A 21,004-nucleotide genomic window follows, 5' to 3' on the forward strand; every position below is an offset into this window, starting at 1 on the left:
ATTCCCAGGCATCCTGAAGCACATATATTTACAAACGCAAGGTTTAAGATAAGATTTGCCCATTTATGATAAACTTATTTGGCATCTCAGCAACTGTGTATCACCAAGGGATGCGGTGTGTGTGTGTGTGTGTGTGTGTGTGTGTGTGTTTTATTAATGCGTTTGTTAAAAGGTATAACCAAAAAAAGATGTTTAAAAACAAGTGTCACCAGTCCTACCATGAAAGGTATACGTCACTGTAACACGAGGGCATATGCCCACAGTCGTATAACACTAATATCATCAAATCGTATATACTGTTGATGGCTGCAGTCCTAACAACCAGGGCCGGCCCAAGGCAAAATGCCCCCCCCCCCCATCTAACCTTTCCTCTCCCTCCCTGCCGCCCCCCCCCCATTATCTACCCTTCCTCTCCCTCCCTCCCTATTATCTACCCTTACCACCCCCCTTGTACTTCAGCAGTCCTGCGGTGAGTCTCCCTGTTCGGTCTCGGTGCCGGCTTGTAATGCTGAGCGCTGGAAATGAGGTAATCTTCCGGCACTCAGCATTACAAGCCGGCACCGAGACCGAACAGGGAGACTCGCCGCAGAGGAGAGAGAGAGAGGGGCGCCGAGCGGGTACTGACAGCTTGGTAAGCGGAAACCACTCGGCGCCCCTTTCTCTTTTTCGCTAAAAAAAAAAAAAAAAAAAAAAAAAAAAAAAAAAAAAGTGCCGCCTGGAGCGGTTGCCCCACGCGGCTCCATTGTCGGGCCGGCCCTGCTAACAGAAATAATTGAATTATGACCAGTGACACAGGCTTATTAAAAACTCAAATAGCACCCCCTGACATGTTTCGCTCCTCAGAGCTTCATCAGAGGTCTGGGCTAATGGTTTGTTTTTAGTTGTAACTTATCCTTGTCCCCGCTGGGGCATTATTTTGGAATTGTGTTTTGTTTACCACCATTTAACAAGGAATACAGAATCAGTAGGAAAACACAAACAGTTGCCGGCATTGGGAAGCACGAGAATTCACAGTCAAAACGGTCAAGTACAAGCGATCGGCTACAGTCACTAGATAGAGCGTACGTAGAGTCCATAAAACCCATGACAGGAAAGAGCTAGACCACACATACCAAAGCACGCCGAGCCTTTTATCTGCTGATGTCGCATCGGGAGCGGCAGAGCTCTTTAATTTCATAGTATACCTGCAAAACATAAAAAGTCTTGTTAACGCCAGATAAATTTTTTGAAACGCTTCATTAGCAGCTCAACTTAGACGGCTCAATGACAGCCTTCAACTTTTACGTTCAAACGACATCTAGATTTTAGTTATTAAAAGCCATCAGTACAAAACTAACCTTTATGCTAAAATCTTGCCCCTTTCCAGCATTTAGTACAGACATGGTGCAAGGAAGATGCGCCAAAATATGTCTTGCCTTACTCATGAGAAATATTATATATACATCCAAAACATACACACTGGCTTAATTCTTTACAATGTACAGTATATTAAAGGCTAGCTTAGTTTGTTTCTTTCGCATAGCCCTAAAGCTATAGGTTAATGCACATACTCATTACTAGCATACTAGGGCGTTCATGTTAAGAGTTGCTCGTCTACACATAAAACAGAGCCCATCGTTAAAGGTTGGTTAAAAGGATAGAAAGGCCTAAAAGCACCTACTTTATTAACTCCACCGTTTCAGAATACATTGGGAACGGAGACTTGGACTCTTGAACGCTCTTTTCTAAAGCATTGCCACACTCTATGAAAGATACCACAGCATCAAGGTAGTAGACAGCTTTTTCAAATCTGTCAGACTATTCAGGAGAAGGGGAAGAAAAAAAAAAAAAAAACACAGTGAACAAAAAACACACAACATCTGCACAAATCTAAAAAAACACAAAATACTTCCCCCTAAAAAAGGTACCCAACATGAAAACCAGTTTCTGGAGACAATTCCTTACCAAAGCATCAGCGTTATGTTTCAGTTTCTTTGCTTCTTGCAGGTAATGATCAGCTGAATGGGTTCTGGAAGGACAAAAGAAAAAGAAATCAGATAGATGGTAAATTCAAAGGAATAAAACACGCATGGAAATCTTGATTGACAATTTACTAGACTACAAAGTATGTTAGAAATGTGCAAAAAAAAAATTGTAAGGTGGCTAATGAAAAAGAACTAAACTCTGCGCAAATCTGAGAAATTCATGGATTTGTGCAAGGGTTCAGTTGATTTTCTGTTACATTAGACTTTGAAACCTTCACAGTTTACATTGAAAGACTGCAATCTGATCTCTACCCCTCTGCATGGATCCAACCCAAAAAAACCCCCAAGAAAACAAAATCACGTAATTGGACATCACCCATCCATATGGTTAGACCGTGGACATTTATACAATTATATTTCGGCCTCAATGGTGAAATAGTATCGTCTAAACCACAGTTCTTACCAGCTGTTAACCTACGTTCCTCATTATTCTCAAATTTCCGGAGAACAAGTCTTTTAACGGCATAAGATCTACATCATCAGCAACATGAAATATGTAGATACTGCAAGCTTTCATATAAACCACGTCTCACCTGTCTTCAAAAGTCAGCTTGGCTCTCCGGCATTTGTTATTAATCGGCGGTATGAAGGCAACAGAACTTGTATTACTTGAGGGTTTCTCCTGAAAAAAGGACAAATAAATGTTAACAAAATTTAAAGAACACTCTGAACAAACATCAAGCTAAGGTGTCTGAAATATAAGCCCTTACGAAGAGAACTTGACTTGGAGATCAGATTTTAATTAAATGAGAGCATCAAAGCAATATGTGTCAAATAACAAAAATAAAAAACACTAGTAGCTATATTCCGCCTGCCACACTTTAAATGGGAACTTTGCCTTGCAAGAGGTTACTGTGGACATGTATCCTAGCTGTAGAACAAACTGGTGAAGCTCACATTGACCAATTCACAAATTGACATCTGTCTGAAGTTAATCTAATCCTGATCACGTCCTTCTGTTGAAAAAAACCAACTTATATATTTATCATTGATGGAGGACTTGGTAACTGCACCTTTGATTCCTTTGAGCTGCTTGAGGACTTTCCTTCTGTCTTTCTTTGCTTGGAAGATGAATTATTTTTGGTGCTACTGTCCTTGGTGCTGCCGCTACTGCCCGATTTTATGGACGACTGACTGACTGTCCTTTTGCGAGGCGCGTGCTCCGTCTTGATATCTTTCTGCGCTGCAGAAGGAGCAGGTGACGGGAGTGGGTCCTTCTCTTTCACTGGATTCAGTTTTGAAGACCTGTAGAGGGATCCAAATGTAAAAGTTACTTTGGCTTCTCAGGCAGAATTCAGACAGGAAAAGCGACAAATCTGATAAAACACATAAGAGTTGGTGAAAGTAGCATGATCTTTTGAGGTTGCATGCTGCTTCCTCTGACAAGTTCTACCATGTAAAACCAATATTGCTGGTTACAATAGCTTTTTCAAAGGGAGCCAAAGTGATTCGGGTGCACTAAGTTTACAGGCTCAAAAGGCTAATCTACACGGCATCCAGCACTTACTCTCTGTTGGACACTTTGTGGCTTGAAGTCTTTTCTTCCAGTTTTGGCTTCTTGCTTTCACTGCCCCTTGTCTCGTCGTCATTCTGTAAAGCAAAGCCCCTATTACCAACAATGCCGGCAATTCAAAGTATACAACTTGGTATATGCCATTACTAAACAGGACTTTCCATTAAAACAAGTTCTACAAAATGAACACTGAATAATTTGAAGTCTTTGCATTTTAAGGTGTGGTGTACACAATATACAAAGCACGCCAATCAATCAGGAGGAAAATTTGTGTAAGCACGCTTAAAGCCAGACGACATTTTCTGCCTGTGCGACAAGAAAACACATTAACGAACAGCTTAGCAAACTGATAATGGGTCGCTTTCACTCCAATCCATACAACACTTCACATTACTAGCTTATTACATCTTATACAGGGATTTCTGCAACAGGGCCGAAATTATCCTAACTGGAGTCACTGTTGGCAACTTTACCAAACTGCTTGGCTAACCCTGGCCTACATGGAAGATCACATAAAATGTGCTTTCAGGTCTTTTCCCCGACTAACCTTGTGCTTCCTCTTTCCCTTGCTGGAACTTTTTTCAGTCTGCTTCATGATTTCTTTAGGGTGCTTTTCTGGCGCACTCTTTTCAGCCTTCGGCTGTTCTGCTTCTTTGTAAGGCCTTCCCGGTATCCGGGCCAACAGGCTCAAGTCAATCTTTACAATAAGAGGGTACCTGTCCTCTGGTTCGCTAAGCGGAGACAGAAGCTCCTTCTCTTCCATAGGAGAGAACAATCGCTGTCGAAAAAAGCTATCATCCTCCTCTACGGAGGGCTTTGCGGGGGGAGTCCTATTGCTCTCGGAATATTTGGGGGTTTGGGAAGAAGGAGGAAGGCTCTCGTTTTCATCAGAGTCAGATGATGAGGTATCTGTGTCAACAAACTCTCTGGACTTCTGGGACGGTTTATTTGGAGGCCTACATTTTTTCCTCTCCGTTGCAGGACGAGGAGAGGACTTGGGTTCCTTCTTTATGTTTGGTTTTCGAGAGCCCTTGGTAGCAGCCTTATGTCTGTTAGGTGGCAGATTTGTCGTCATTTCTGCCGTCGTCACACTTTCTATTTTGAGTCCACCTCTGGGTGCTTCTACGGCTGCCTTTTCAGCCTTTTTGGGCTGTTTTTTGCCAATGGTCCTCCTCTGAGTGGCGTTCTCACTTTGAGCAGGAGACTTCTGTCTGCCTCGGCTGCCCTCAGAGCCTTTCTGCACCGTCTTGGAGTCTCTGACAGGGATTGATGCATTAGACTCCTTTGGCCCGCTTGCCTCCGAGTACCCAGCTCCTGATCCCTGCTCCTGGCTCTCCTTTTTGTATCCTTGGGATGATGCAATATTGCTTTCGACCGAAGACGCGGGAGACACTTTGTGTGGATTTACTTTATTCAACCAGTTATCCAGCTGCCACTTATTTGACGGAGGAGGCTCGGGCTAAATAAATAAAACAAATATACTGGTCAGGTATCAATAGACAAAGTTACAGAATTAATGACTTAATGGAATGACCAATATGTTGGGACTGAAGTTAGGAAGAACGATCCAACATATATGTTCTGTAATACATTCCCAGAGCATTATTTATATGTATAAAAATAGAGCTTTGCGTAATCTTATCATACAATCCTTTCACTAGATCATAGCAAGAGAATATACGGGTCTATAAAGTAAACACATTCTACTATGACAAATTTGCCTTTTCCCTCGAAATAATTTCAATAACGGAACAAATTATCTCTTAAACTTGATTGTTCTGAATCATTCTAGGCGAGATGATGGTCCTAATAAGTTATTATACAATATACAAAAATACTACTAAAGAGCAAGGTCAGTTTTCTTAAATACATTTCTTATTTTACTTAAACTGGACATTTTGGGGGTTACGTAGGTCTTTAGACAAGTGTAGCAGGAACCTAAAATTGAAATGATCATTAGAAACAGCTCTGGCACAACACTAACACTATCTAACCACAGCAGGAAAGAGATAGCACTGCTGGCCAGCTGAACAAAGGGAGCCCGAGTCTTCTGAATAAAGCTTTAACCCCTTCGGTCCATGGGGTTTTTGGTAGCTCAAGTCCCGTAGCTATTTCTTAATTTTTACCTTATTAGAAAAGGGTTTGGTGGTAGTGAAAGGGGCAGGGGTAATACTTTTTACATGCAGAGACAGAGAAATAGCACATAAGGGTACCTTTTGCTTTTTGTTATCAGTGCAATATGGATAGAGAGCTCTCCAGCGACCTCACGAACATGTTCTGTATGCCAGTGCTATCGCAATGACATCACTTAGCTCACTTTGTTTAGCCCCCCCCAATGTATTTTATTTTTAGTGAACTTGTTTTCTAAATAAGTTTTTGTTGATCACTGATTGTAAGATGTGTGATCAGCCAGTAGGGGGAACGATCAGATATCCCAACAGGGTCTAGACAGACCATGCAGAGGATATTCTGTCCTCTGGTGACCTCACGGTTGACGCCAGCAGCGACGTCTCCCAGAAGGGAATGCCAGATCGGGCTTCCTTATTTTCTATTGAAAACTATATACTTCATATATTATAAATTAGAATTTACGATCACCCGGGATAATGAAAGAAAGGTGCATGTTGTGACTAAAGCCAACAGGTTACCTCTGGTGAAGCGCTACGCGATGGTTCGTTGGCCTCACTGTCACTAGAACTGCTTTCACTCTCAGAATCTGATCCAGAGCTGCTTTCTGATCCACTATGGCTGCTCGAGTCATCTCTGGAATTCTCAGCTCCTTCACTGTTATGCTGTGAGGGCTCAGAATTACTAAAAGAACAAGGGGGAGGGGAGAAGACAGCAGTGAAGATCAAAGCCGAGGCATTTAAACATTAATACAAAAAACTAAATACTAAAAATAAAGCATGGAGGATATGGTACAAATGAATATCAACTGGATCTTCTAGAACTAAAACAAAAAAGGTAATTCTTATTGCTTTAAGATTAACCTTACTTAACCAAAAAGTATGGTAAGAATGCGTTAAAGCTACATAGATTTCATTGTGCGCCAATACTGTGAGAAAAAAAAACACGACTAAAACAATTGAAAACGTAGACATGCCCAAGCGTTCTTCCAAATTACACTTTGAAATACTCTACAGAGATAAAATGGCATTAGAATTGAACCTGAGGAGATACACTGCGTTAGTTTAACGATAAACAGCCAGATTAAGGGCTAATCTTAATCTTCTTAATCTAACAGAGAATCCTTTCAGGTCACCAGTTCAGTTTTTTTCTCCAGTCTACTTGTCCCATTTAATCATTCGTCGTCTCGCAGAGACAAGTTTCATACCTGCGACTCGCTTTGAGACAGCCGGTAACTTGGCTTACCCAACGGAATAGCACAGCGGAGCGAGATTACAGCTACTAGTTTAAACACGCATAGGACTCGCACAGAGCTAGCCTGCCTCTGACACAGGACCAAGGACTGACTTAAGGTTGCGGAAAAAAATGGCACACTACATGGGCCAAATGGTTCTTTCCTGCCATAAATTCTGGGTTTCTAATGTTGTTACTAGCCACCCACAGCAGCGAGTTACTAAAACGGCTGCCCGGTGTGACTGAACACAATATTCCTTTTCTGTCACATCCCGGAGGTTACTCTATAATTACGACGAACAGGGAGGGACTTCTATTACCTGCCAAACCTTAAAGGCAATGTGAGGTTATCGAAACAAGGGAAAAAGCATAAATATATTTCCATAAAATCTTTACAAGGAATGCTTAATAGTTCATCGCAGGTAGAATAACGGTGCCGACTAGATAGGCTTTTTGGTTTTTATCAGATACAAAAAGTCTTTTAAAGTTTACGTTTATATGCCGGTTCCACTGTGAGCCACCATTTAGTTCAAGATGAATATGCATTAAATGAACAGCTTTTTATTACAGATGCAAAGCGGATTAAGAAACAATACGTTTAAGAAGCACCTGTTTACAATTTGAGCTCAAACCCACCTTCCTGGTGTATTCGTAGGTACAGTTTTGTCACATTCCTACAGAAAGAAGAATTGGAAGAAGTTATTCCCTGATAATGGGACATCAGCAAATACTGACATTCTACTTCCTTTACATTCATGTATGTACTATGGGGGGGGGGCTTTACAAAACACTCCTGCACGATGCAATTTTAAATAAATATCCCAGGTAAAGGAACTGTACTGTGTACTTTCAAGATAATAATTGGACATATTTATGCACCGGCTAGCAATAATATTGCGAACCTCAATGGATTGACATTGTGCATTTACTCCATGCTAAGGCTGCAATAGAGAGATGTGGGAAGTACTGCACTGCAACACAAAACGGCTGAAAAGGCAGTTTGTATTATGTAGATCTAATCAGCTCCGAGAACACCAACGTCTTTGCTTAAAAAAGCCATTTGTGCATTGGAACCACCACCACCCAAAAAACTAAAGAAAACACTTTTCAACTTTCAGGAAGCAAAAAAAAATAAAAAATGACCCATCATTTTCCTGTGCCAGAAGATCACACACAAAATTTCCACAGACATTCTCATATTTTTTATGGTCTCGAATGACTTTACCTGATCTCCGTCACTATCTTCGCTGCTGCTTATTTTTAGGTCCTCTTTCAGCATACTACAAATAAAACAGGAAATTGAATCATCCATGTGTAAGGTCAGAAGAGTCTGAACTTACAGATTTACATCGTGTACAGCAAGTTAGCGACCAACGCGGCAGACCGACCTGCTCCAATAAATAAAAGTCACGTGATTTTGCCAAGTTGACATATTGATCTCGGTTAAAACTTTCCAATGCTGTAATAGAGTACTACAACACAGATATCTAGTATGAATGCTGTATTTAAAATCAACACCAGAACAAAGGAGGGAGAATGGAGGATGATGCGGCATACGTGCAGATATACGGCAATGCCAGCCGGGCTTCCCCGGTGAAGTTTGTAACAATAGTAAGCAAATGTGGTATTTCATGTTGTATAATAATGAGAACCAATCTACCAAAGCGCATCAGAAAACGCCAAGCTGGTTTGTAAAACATAATAGAATATTTTGCTGGCGCAGACTCGAGTGTCACTCTGTGGTTATCTGTAAGGTACGTCACCACGCTGGCAAACTCAACCACTGTATCTACCGCATTGGCTCGGATATAGGCCGCACCCTAAAAGTTAGGTGCTTTTTTAAAGAAAAAAAAGTTTCTGGGCCCCCCACCGAGATATGCTGCCACTATGTAGGGAGGGAGGGTGAATGCTGAAGGTTCGGTGGAAGTAGAGTCCAGAGGTATGGGGCAGCCCGAGTGAGATCTTGTAGACGGGAAAGGAAGAGATAAGTGAGGAGGAGAGCCTTCAAATTTGCTTTCGATGGCAGAAACGCATGGAGGAGCAGTGTTATGGAGGGCCTTTTATGTTGGGATTTTAAATTTTATTTCACAGAGTGGGGAAGCAGAAGACGAGCGACGTGCAAGGAAGATAAGCCTAGCAGCGGCATTTAGGACAGACTGTAGAGGAGAGAGTCGACTGTCACAACCCTGGGTTGCAGAGACGCGTTTATTTTCTTTATCGTTATGTGGTTCCTGTTCTCCCCTTCCCCACCGTCATAAGCTCATCTAACACTGGAGTAGGTTTGCACATAACCTTTTGCCTGGCCAGGTCCTGGCCATAAACCTCTGGAACGCTGACTTTAACCCCTAATAATCCGGACACCATTGACCACACCAGAGCGCTCTTTTGTAGAGTTAACCCACAGGTGGTGGGGGTACAGGCAAGGGGTGGTTCAGATGGGAAGCCTCCCATGGAACCCCAGGAGAATGGGGTTTAGCCGACGCGGTCACGGAGTGCACGCCCTGCTGTATCGAGGCCTGTCCCGGGGAACATTTAAACTGCTACCGCTCGGGGTCCCAACTGCGGATCGTGTGGTGTTTTGGACAGAATACTCTAGAGACCCCGAGCTATCCATTGGTAGCCCGGGATCACTGCCGCTCCCTCGGAATCAGCACGAAAACAGCGCTTTGGGGTTATATGGACATTGCTGGGCTCGGAGGCCCGAGTATGGCGCCAGGCTGTCTGGGCAGGGTATTGATGTACTGATGTGATTATGTTCTTTCATTGTTAAAGTGGTGTACGAAAGGCTGTTTCCCAATAAAGTGTTATTGTTCACCTTGACATTAGTCTCGTCTAATGATTGAGGGACTGGCTAGATCACTCAGTGTCCTTTTCAGTGCAATTACAGCACCGTATTTGGCTACGTCTCAGCGGGCTACGGTGTTATAACACCGAGGATACAGAGTCGGTTCCTGATCCCTTCCCTCGCAGCACCGTCTAGTGCTGGAACCGGTTAACCCTTGCGGTCCCGGGAGGAAGCAAACAATAGCCGACGGGTGTACCCAGTCAGGGTACGGGGCGTCCCATCACAACGAGACAACGGAACGTTAAACAGAAGTGTTACAGTAGTCAAGATGGGAAATAAGTGAATGTACCAGAGTTTTTGTGGATTCTTGAGTGAGAATTGGGTGGATACGAGAGATTTTATTTTAGGTTCAAGCAGCAGGATCTGGCGAGAGACTGAATGTGAGGGGTTTGAGTCAAGGGCATAAACATCAAAAGCACAAAAAGAGTTTTATTACTTCAGTGGGCCCGTCTGCCTTATGATCGAAAAGACTTCTCTAAGAAACACTCAAGTGTTACACTTACGATTTTGGTAGATGACCATTAGTAGCTTTTGATGATGGATTTAGTCTTTCTGCAGATTAAAATAAAAACAAACATACATAAGGGAACGTTACATTGAAATACGCATTTCAGTTAGCACACGATCTGTTCACCATTTACACACGCATCCCTGCATTTGCTAAATGTTGACAGTATTGTGCAAAGAAAGGAGTACAAATCAAAAAATGCTCAGGGGCCGTGTCAAGTCAGAATCAAGGTGTAAGCTTTAAAAACTACAAGGATCTTATTGACTAGGTCTTAGAACGGCTAATGTTACGGCAGAGGTATAAATTACAGCAAACACCGATGGACTGATTTTAACTAAAGCCATTAAGCAAGCAGATACATTATGGCGCTCAGGATGCCTCTTCAGGGTTAAAGAAGAAAGGCTTATTTTACCTAACAGAGTCAAAGTGACCTACAAAGCATTGTTATACAGCAAAAGAGCTGTATAGCATGCTGACCCATGTGACTAAAACCAGCAACGCACCCCTGATTTACACTGGGCGATGTCCAGTCACAGGCAACACAGAGAAACAATAACCCAATTGGGACTTTCATGTTCAGAAATAGCGGGGGATGTTTAGTTTATCTTTTAATGGGCCCATACACAAAATTTCATTCTAAAGCTTTAATTTAGGATCTAAACAATGAGGGTCGGCAAAGCCAGATAGATGGAAAACACTAATGGTAATGTGGTAAGTTAAACGATGTTTAAAATAGTCAGAGACAAAAACTATTTGTGGAAGCAAACACTTGACTGTGCTTACTGAGTCGCCATTTATGAGTCAGAAACCTTTTAACAATTATAATACTAACTAACCCCCCCCAAAATACATAATCATGGTGGGTGGATGACTAAGTCGGGTCTTATTGGGACTGCATAAAATGCAACCAAACTAGCTTATTTACAGTAGAAGCAGCAACGTTTTGGTCGCCAATGAAATGAAAAACGACAGAAACGATAGTGACGTAACTTAAATTGCGTTTTTTCATCATTCCTGTGACGTAATGCCAGAGTTCCATTGTTTCACTGGCTGTGTCAGGAAATCAGAGCTACAAAAACCACACACTGTATGTTTGTTCAGTACTCACTTTGTTCACCGGTGGCAAAGCTAGCCTGCTGTGAATCCTAAAAAAAAATAAAAAGATATACAAATAAATACAAAGTAATGCAAGATTGTCCAAGGGGTGTGATAGTTCATCGGGGAAAAAGTGGGTGTATAGCACTAATCGTCACATACACGGCACAGCCTGGCAGTGTCTTGCAAGCACAGGCAGACAGAAAGGAATCAGTTAATGATATCGTTGCCTTACAGCGCAATTAATCCTTATGTCAGCACATAAGTGTATATAATATTCCTGGCAGCACTTTTTTTTTTTTTTTTAAACATGGCGGATATGGCAGACGTTCTTCCAACATGTATGCTTTACAAAACTCATTCATTGTACCCAAAACGGAAGCGGTTGTAAATAAAAGTAATTCCGCACACATACATTCAACGTGTTAAAATCTTACACACTACTTACGATGGGCACTCCATTCTTACTAGCCACCGAGACACCCTTTTGCCATTCAATGCGTACCAACATTTTCTAGCGTGTACGGGTAGAAGGCATCATCGGGATGCAAAGTGCCACAAACCTTAGTAGGAAATGGAAATTTTGAGGGTTCAGTTTTGCACGGGGTGTGGATAGCAGTCAAAGGCGGAGGCCATGAATGGGTCATCTCCTGAAGACAGAAAATAAACATGTAATAACCATTGCCGTCATTGGAATCAGCAGAGCCAAGTCCATTCATTGTAATGGGCTATTGCCGATTGCAATTGTTTTGGTGATATTTATTTTAGAAGTCCACCTTATGGAAGCCGAGAGTGGTGGCAGCACCAGCTTTATTAAGGCAGTTCCCTTTAAGGAGGTCATCTCCCATCTCACGCCACCCTTACCAAACGCTGCTTTCATCAATCATCAGCTTTGGAGGAGGATTAATGAAAATACAGAGACCAGTTAAAATACCTTTCTGCATGGTATATACACATAGAATTTTAATACGACGTTAGATTTTATTTAGTATATAAAACTGTAGCTTTAACATGCAGAAGTAGAGGCGGCCATTGCTGGTGGTCATGTGACATTTTGAGCCGATACTTTGTGGGAATGAACAGACTTCATTAGCATTCCCATAGAATGTCAGACTAGTGGATTAGGATCATTTTATTCTTTACCACAATACAGTATAAATCTGATATAACAAAGTTAGAACACACAGAAATCATGGAAGACGTAGAACCGCTTAAAAAAAAAAAATTAAAAAAAATTAGGCGCCAACAGGGAACTCACACCAAAGATATGGCGATTGCGCGAGATAAATGTATATTTACTGCAAATGCACAGGATTAAAGCGTTTGAATCCATTGGCCAACAGCTGGACTTAGTCAGCTGGAACCTAAAGGCAAACCAGACTTTCACAAAAACGTAATGCTAAATTTGGTGGAACCCAATACCAAAGATTACAGGATTATTGCTGTCAAAATAGAAAATGTTAACCATTACACAGGACTTACCTTGAGGATTTCATCTACACAATTTACGTCACCAGAAGCAGATGCCTGAAAAAAACAAAACATTTATAAATATATATTTATGTCTGAGACGGACAGTTTTCACAAATTCAATGTAACTTAAGGAGGCGTCCGATTCAGCTCAGCTCTCGCTCCTTTTACACTTAATGAGAAAACGCTAATAGAAAGCTAAAGATCCTTACACTTCAGTAAAAGAAGAGCCTGGTACCATGAAACACTTGCATTACATTAAGTGGCAACAAATAAACACACGCAAAAAAAACATTCCGAAATATGCAACAACTCCCCAGAGAATAAAGATTTGCCAAGAAGCAGTCAACATAAGCGATCATACTTTAAACATGCATAATCTGGGTACACAGCGAAGGATGGAGATTCATTTTATGTTAAGACAAAAATCAATAAATTCGACAAACTCTAATGCCTTCAACCTAGTTACATTCCAACACAGGCGACCGACAAAACACATAATAAAGACACTGTCTGGCCTCCATAACCAAAGGATATTGCATCATATTGGCAAACAGGACATGATCATGACAAGCGCAGTTTAATCTACGCTGAAACAGGGTAATGTTCAGAGGATGTTCCATACAATTTCATTTTATGGGAATAAAAAAAAAAAAAAAAAAAAAAAAAGGACACAGTTTAACTAAAAGGCACAACGCATGCCAAAAAGTAGAGAGGAAGTTTGAGACTTATTATGAAGCATGTGCTCATTTACAGCGCTTTAATTACGTTAAGGACACTTATCCTTTTAATATCGGTTTTTCCTCGGATACCCATCCTAATTTGCAGTTGTACAGCACAGCAGAACTTTACTATGGATAACGTTGGTTTTAGTTGGAGTTTACATGTTTGTGTTGGACCAATAAATGTTAAGTTACACAAACTTTCAGAGGTTTCTTTTGAGCAAGAAGAAACCAGATCTCAGATACAGAAAAAAAAATTAAACGCTTAAGACCCATCTAGATTTTAGAAGGAGCCCACAATATGTAAGATATCCAGTTATACTATAATGTTTATTACTTTTCATATCAAAGAAATTCTACACAACTTACATCCAGCGTCTGGGAGGGTATTTTCAGCTTCGTTAGGTGTGCTTTGCTATTCTGTTTCAGCTCACTCATGTTACTTCCTTGAGCCTGGCTGCTGTAGTGTTCAGAGGACAGTTTTAGCTCCATAGACTCTGGCCCATCCATGGGTCGCACATAAGCTGTAGGTTTCTGCAACATCGAATTAGACTTTGACATTAAGGACGGGGGAAAGGTTTGAGTAGAGTGCTGGCCGCTTGAGAAAGAAGGTGCTCGAGATGGAGAGTCCCAAGTAGCTTCTGGGTCCCTTGGAGATTTTGAACGGGGGCGTTCCTTGCTGTGGTGATCATTCCCGTGAGGGCGGGAATGACCAGAGGTTAATGCAGACTGTTTTCCTGGGCTGATTGAGCGGGATTTTGAGTGATCTGACCCGTGCTGCCCTTTTTTACGGCTGCTGCTGCTGTAGGACTCTCGATCGTGCCTCTGGCTGCTGCTACTACCGCTGCTTCTACTGTGTCCTTGTGAGCTGGATGAGGATCGTTTCTGAGACTGGGAAGAAGTACTGGGGGCCGGGCCCACAGGAGTCCATTTATTGCTCTGATGAGAGCTGCTGTGTCTCTGATCACCAAAGAAACCCTGTCCAGATTTATCATCTGGTGGTGGAACTGTTGGCTTTGGAATTCCAACGATCAAAGGACGGTCACTTATCATTTCCTTCATCTCATCGTAATTTCCCAGCATGCTCTGGATGCGATTTGATAATTTATCTTCCTTGCTAGTCTAATAAAAAAAATATATAAAAAAAATTTAAAATGAATAAAATAAGAATAGAATTCAACAAACAAAAATCTAATGTTTTCATGGTCCAAAACAATAAAACTGGTCCTTGTTTACCGGTCAAGGCTGCTACTCAAAGTTATGTGAACACATTTTGCTTCTAATTCCAAATTCGCACCCTCTTGAACTGACCAAGCAATGCTATCTGTAGGTTTATGCCTGGCAATCACACACTCATCTCTGGCTTACGTTGGACAGTTTTACCAATAATGAAAAAAGGTTTTCCCACAAAGGACCACTCTACAACCAACATTTTGCAATGACGTATAAGATTTATTATTAAGCAAAGACACTGAACAAACATACTGGACAATGCACATATCCCACGGGTTAATTCATATTGAATTTGCGATAGATACCTGCCATTATAATTCGAAGAAGGAGCCTTAAAGTAAACAATTCTAAAAGGATCTACCTACTTGCTCTACTTGGAAGTGATAAGAACGGACAAAACAACAAAGCCTCAAAGTTCGTTTCTATCAAAACTAAGGTCTATCAGATCACTTATGAGTCACGTAGTTTGTGGGAGCAGGTCACCTGACAATCAATACTACCATAAAAATTGTACACTTGTGCCTTAGTGTTACTTTTAATGTTAGTTGGATTTAACTTTTGTGGACAATCTACAACATTATAATATAAACCAGGACTTGACAAATCCCTGGCGCCAGGTGGGCTGGCAGACGAACGTTCACGTAGTGCGGCCGCGAGGCGAGGTGGTAAGACCGCCGGGTGTGCACGCTGGCCGCTTTAATGTTTTTAGGCGGCCGGCTTGCACACACCGTGCTGCCGAGTGGCAGTGCCCCAGTGAGGCTCTTTGTCCCGCCCCTTTCAAGACGTGAACGCTCAAGGGGGTGGGGCTCACAGAAGAGTACCTCCTGACAGCGAGAGGATCGTCACGTCGGAGGAGAGCGGGGAAACTAAAAAAGCGAAAATGTAAGTATAAAAAAATAAATAAAAAATAATAGAGGAACGTGGACCTATATTTAAGGGAAGGGGGGGGGGATTTCCTTGGGACATCATTAAAACTTTAATACAAAAGGGGGATGGCTGGGTTTTGAAATTACAAAATCTATATAAACAGGGGTTTGCGTGGCTGGGGCTAATACACATGGCAGTGGGGGCATGAATAGACAAAAGGGTGGTTGGGCATCACAAATCAATGCACATGGAAGTGGTGGCATAAATGCACAAAAGGGGGCAATACAGAAAGTTGTGGGGCGGAAGACATTAACCAATACTAAAGGGGAGCCTGGCTGGGGAATTAATGCACAAGGGGCAAAAATATAAAAGGGGGTATTAATGAGAAAGCAGTATAGAAAATAAATTTATTTTTATGCTTAGTAGTGGCTTAGCCTGTCCGTGTGTGTGTGTGTGTGTGTGTGTGTGTGTGTGTGTGTGTGTGTGTGTGTGTGTGTGTGTGTGTGTGTGTGTGTGTGTGTGTCAAAAAAAGCCACGTGAAAAACACGAATATTATATAGAAAGTTTGGTGTGTCACATAATTATCTGCATAACTGAAATGCCCACGGACGTTTGGTTCTAGTCTTTACGTGTAAATTTAAGATCTGTTATTTTTGTCGTTGAAAATAAAACTTTTTTAGCTGGCTTCTAGATTCAAAACAAATTTGTCAAGCCCTGATATAAACATACATTTAATAAAAGCCAGTTGAACCGGTTTTTCGTGGTAATAGGCAATGGAGTCTACTTCCAGTAACTAGAATTTCACAAATCAAATTTGGAGCAAAAACTACAAGTCAGGGCTTGTTGATTAAGTCTAAAGTGTACATACATTAAAAATATCCCGGAGACCGTTGGATCAAGAACATTAATACACTTCATATGCTTTTTATGTACACTAATATTTACTTTCTAGAAACTGTGTATAGCACATTTTAAGTCACATGATAAATGTGGGGTCCCTTTAATGTATAACGGATTCTGGAGAGCCCTCTCACCAACCAGCTAAATGCTGCGCAGGAGATGTGTTCAGCATGGAATATACTCGCCTCCGGTCATCTCCAGCGTTGGTTTGAGGGGGGGGGGGCGCTGTGGGTGCATGTGTGAAAGTTGGATAATGTAGGAGGAAGGCAGCTGCTGCCGCTACTGTGTCAAGCAAGCACTTTTTTGGAAGAATGCTTATTAAAAGTATTCACAGAGTACATTAATAAGCATTCTTCTATAGTGTGGGTGCCAGGGATATTTGACTATCCTTTTAATATACAGAGGAAAATTAAGTGGAGTATCACAAGCAAGGAATCATTACAAAGAGATAAATTATTCACAGCCCTTAAATCTATGCTACTCAAAATGGTGTCACACATTCGTTAGGTCTGTCATTTCACATCCAAACAAGCGAAGAACGGGAAAAACAAAAAAAAACAAAAACAGGGTTATACATAACTAGGTGCTCAAGCACAAATGCAGAAAAGTGGTCTCCTCCCAATAGCAGCCAAAGGAATCTGCCAATTGGCATCCCATTGTCAGCCAAGATGATAGACAAGGTGATTTTACACAAGAACACCTTTTATCATAAACTATTACAGCAAATTACTGCAAAGATATTTGGTAGCAAAGAGAAAGCGATGAAAGTCTGGTGTAGCTGTATATTGGAGTATAGGTTAAGTGATAAAGTGCTGCTTATCCTTCAGACAATTGGGTCTGTATAATGGAACATTATTTCTGCATCCCAAAAGGTCAACTCAGACGCATTCCTTGCCCAATAGCGTTTCATAATATGCCAATGATTAAAACACTTTTTTATATATATTATTGCTGTGACTGGGGCTGAAACAACTAATCGATAAAATCGATAATAGATTATGAAAATCGTTGGCAACGAATTTCATCGATTAATCGAATCGATTTTTATCGATTATAAAAAGAGGGTTTTTTTTCCAGAGCAAATGCTCTGAAAAACTCCTCTCCTTATAATAATCCGATCTCAAACAGAGATCGGATTATAACACCGGAACCCAGATCCCCCGCAACGCTGCAGGAGACCTGGATTCCCCTCACTGTCGGCCGGTCTCTCACTTCCGTCTCTCTCCCCCTTCCCATACACCCCTCTGACTCCTCCCCCTCCCATACATCACTCTGCCTCTCTCCCGGCTCCGTTACTGACAAGGACTTTCACTGCAGCTTCATAGAAGCCACAGTGTAAGTGAAGTGCAGTAACGGAGGCTGTCTGTGCGATGCAGACACTCACAGGCTGACAGAGAATCATCCTCTCTGTCAGCTGGTGGGGGTCTGCATCGCACAGACAGCCTCCGTTACTGTCAGTAACGGAGCCAGGTAGAGAGGCAGAGCGGTGTATGGGAGTGGGGAGGAGTCAGAAGGGTGTATGGGAGCCACCCTCCCATACACCACTGTGGCTCCTCCCCCCCCAGAGAGGATGATTTTCTGTCAGCCTGTGAGTGTCCGTTACTGCACTTCACTTACACTGTGGCTTCTATGAAGCTGCAGTGAAAGTCCTTGTCTAGTGAAGATCCGTTGCTGACAGGAGGCAGAGTGGAGTATGGGAGGGGGAGGAGCCAGAGTTGTATGGGAGAGGGGAGGAGCCAGAGTGGTGTATGGGAAGGGGGAGGAGGCAAAGTGGTGCATGGGAAGGGGGAGGAGGCAAAGTGGTGCATGGGAGGGGGAGGAGGCAAAGTGGTGCATGGGAGGGGGGAGGAGGCAGAGTGGTGTATGGGAGGGGGGAGGAGGCAGAGTGGTGTATGGGAGGGGGGAGGAGGCAGAGTGGTGTATGGGAGGGGGGAGGAGGCAGAGTGGTGTATGGGAGGGGGAGGAGGCAGAGTGGTGTATGGGAGGGGGAGGAGGCAGAGTGGTGTATGGGAGGGGGAGGAGGCAGAGTGGTGTATGGGAGGGGGAGGAGGCAGAGTGGTGTATGGGAGGGGGAGGCGGCAGAGTGGTGCATGGGAGGGGGAGGCGGCAGAGTGGAGTATGGGGGGAGGAGCCAGAGTGGTGTATGGGAGGGGGAGGAGCCAGAGTGGTGCATGGGAGGGGGAGGAGCCAGAGTGGTGCATGGGAGGGGGAGGAGCCAGAGTGGTGTATGGGAGGGGGAGGAGCCAGAGTGGTGTATGGGAGGGGGAGGAGCCAGAGTGGTGTATGGGAGGGGGAGGAGCCAGAGTGGTGTATGGGAGGGGGAGGAGCCAGAGTGGTGTATGGGAGGGGAAGGAGCCAGAGTGGTGTATGGGAGGGGGAGGAGGCAGAGTGGAGTATGGGAGGGGGAGGCGGCAGAGTGGAGTATGGGAGGGGGAGGAGCCAGAGTGGTGCATAGGAGGGGAGGAGCTAGAGTGGTGTATGGGAGGGGGAGGAGCCAGAGTGGTGTATGGGAGGGGGATGAGCCAGAGTGGTGTATGGGAGGGGGAGGAGCCAGAGTGGTGTATGGGAGGGGGAGGAGCCAGAGTGGTGTATGGGAGGGGGAGGAGCCAGAGTGGTGTATGGGAGGGGGAGGAGCCAGAGTGGTGTATGGGAGGGGAGGAGCCAGAGTGGTGTATGGGAGGGGAGGAGCCAGAGTGGTGTATGGGTGAGTTATAGTGGTGTATGGGGGGTATTATGAATTTCAGGGAATATAGGGGGTATAAGGAATATCGATATAAGGAATATCGATATAAGGCATATCAGGGGGTCATAAAACATCTGGGGGTAAAAGGTATATCAGGGGGCTCAGTTGCATATCACTGGCATATAAGGAGTATAACGCATATCAGGGGCACAGTGGAATCTGGCATATAAGAGGTATAAGGCATATATGGGGGCAGAGTGGCAAGCTGGGGGTCTGATGTGCATAACTGGGGGCAGTTTGATAAATAAAAAAAATTTAAATAAGGCTTTTTTTCCTCATAGTTTTTATTAAATATGAAAAATAGTTAACATATGAATTAATATTTACTAATAACTTTGTATTAAAACCTAGTTTGAGAAACACTGTTTGGGTTCTTGTAGCTTTTATTATGTCAGTAAAATAAGAAGGTGAATAGAGAGAGGCCATTGCAATAAAGAGATGAAAGTGTAAATTGTACGTTTTTTATTACGTTATTTTAAATTTAAAAAAAATTGCATTTTTTTATCCGATTAATCGAAAAAATATCCGATTAATCGAAAAAATAATCGGCCAACTAATCGATTATTAAAATAATCGTTAGTTGCAGCCCTACATCATTCTCTTCACTTCTATGCTGCAAGGGGAAGTTTACCAACACTGCTGGTCAATATCGAAAATGGCTTAGTTTCATTCCAGCGGCCAGGTCTGGAAAAATGCCAGGAGCAATGCGCCTAAAGCTGTACAGCAGACAGAAAACCTACATTGTGCATAGTAGTGATGCTAAGAGACAATGTATTCTGCCTCTGTATGATGTCTAAACAGGATTGCCATGCAAAAGTCCTGCCAAGTTAAATATGTACGCTTGTTGTAGCTAATGAAAATATGCCAGATTATATTTTTTCAAGTTCTTGACTTTTTCCATCCCCTTCATTATTAAAAAGTTCTCCAGAAGTTCTGCAAAACTCATGTAAGCTCCAGTTTTTTACTTCTCCACCCCCCATGACAAATTAAATTACTACTAAAAAAAAAAAAAAAAAAAAAAAACTCATACGTGGCAATACTATAAGTGAAGGACTGATCCAAAATCTCTTTTCATCTGGTCTAAACCTCTGCTTACGTTTCTTTATTTCTATGTCCATCATTTACACTGAATAGTGCCGATATGGCATCAACATTACGGAACTTTGTAATACATCGTATGGAAACCATACCTGTATATTTAAACCCGATTCTACGTTCACAAGCCCATTCGATGCTAGGGTTTCCGATGAAACCACTTTTGCCCTGTTTGATTTACAAAATATTCAGATAATTCATAAGATCCAATTGCCAGTTAATGAGTCAAATGTGAACTTACAACTTTATATGGCTCAGCAAAGAGAGGAGAGTTAGATGAAAAGGTGTCTTCACCCTGCTGGATTTCTTGATTTCGCCTTTCCCTTTCTTTCATACGCAGCACGTTCCGATCTTCACGGTTCATATTGCTAGCAAAGTAAATAAAAGAAATAGAAGTATTTTGCAAATGTACTGCACAAAGAACCAAAAGACCCCTCTGAACAACTCAGTTTTTACCTTGGTCATCGACAAGTGATTTCAATTATTGTCATATTTCTAAGCACCAAAATGACAGGAATGCTTTCATATTGAAATTTGCAGTTGTTCCCAAGTCTGTCCATATTCCGGAGAACATTTCTATATGGAATATCCTGCTCGGCCCATATCATTTCTACTGGAAAGGCACATCA

General features: G+C 42.5%; 1 pseudogene; it reads right to left on the bottom strand.

Moving 5' to 3' along the window:
- Nucleotides 1–1,656: 1,656 nt before the first annotated feature.
- Nucleotides 1,657–20,739, bottom strand: LOC149297882 (AF4/FMR2 family member 4-like; annotated as a pseudogene).
- Between the last annotated feature and the right edge of the window lie 265 nt (nucleotides 20,740–21,004).

This window comes from Sceloporus occidentalis, unplaced genomic scaffold (genome assembly GCF_023333645.1).
Source record: "Sceloporus occidentalis isolate IW3139 unplaced genomic scaffold, rSceOcc1.0.p SCAF_36, whole genome shotgun sequence".
NCBI classification, from domain to species: Eukaryota; Metazoa; Chordata; class Lepidosauria; order Squamata; family Phrynosomatidae; genus Sceloporus; species Sceloporus occidentalis.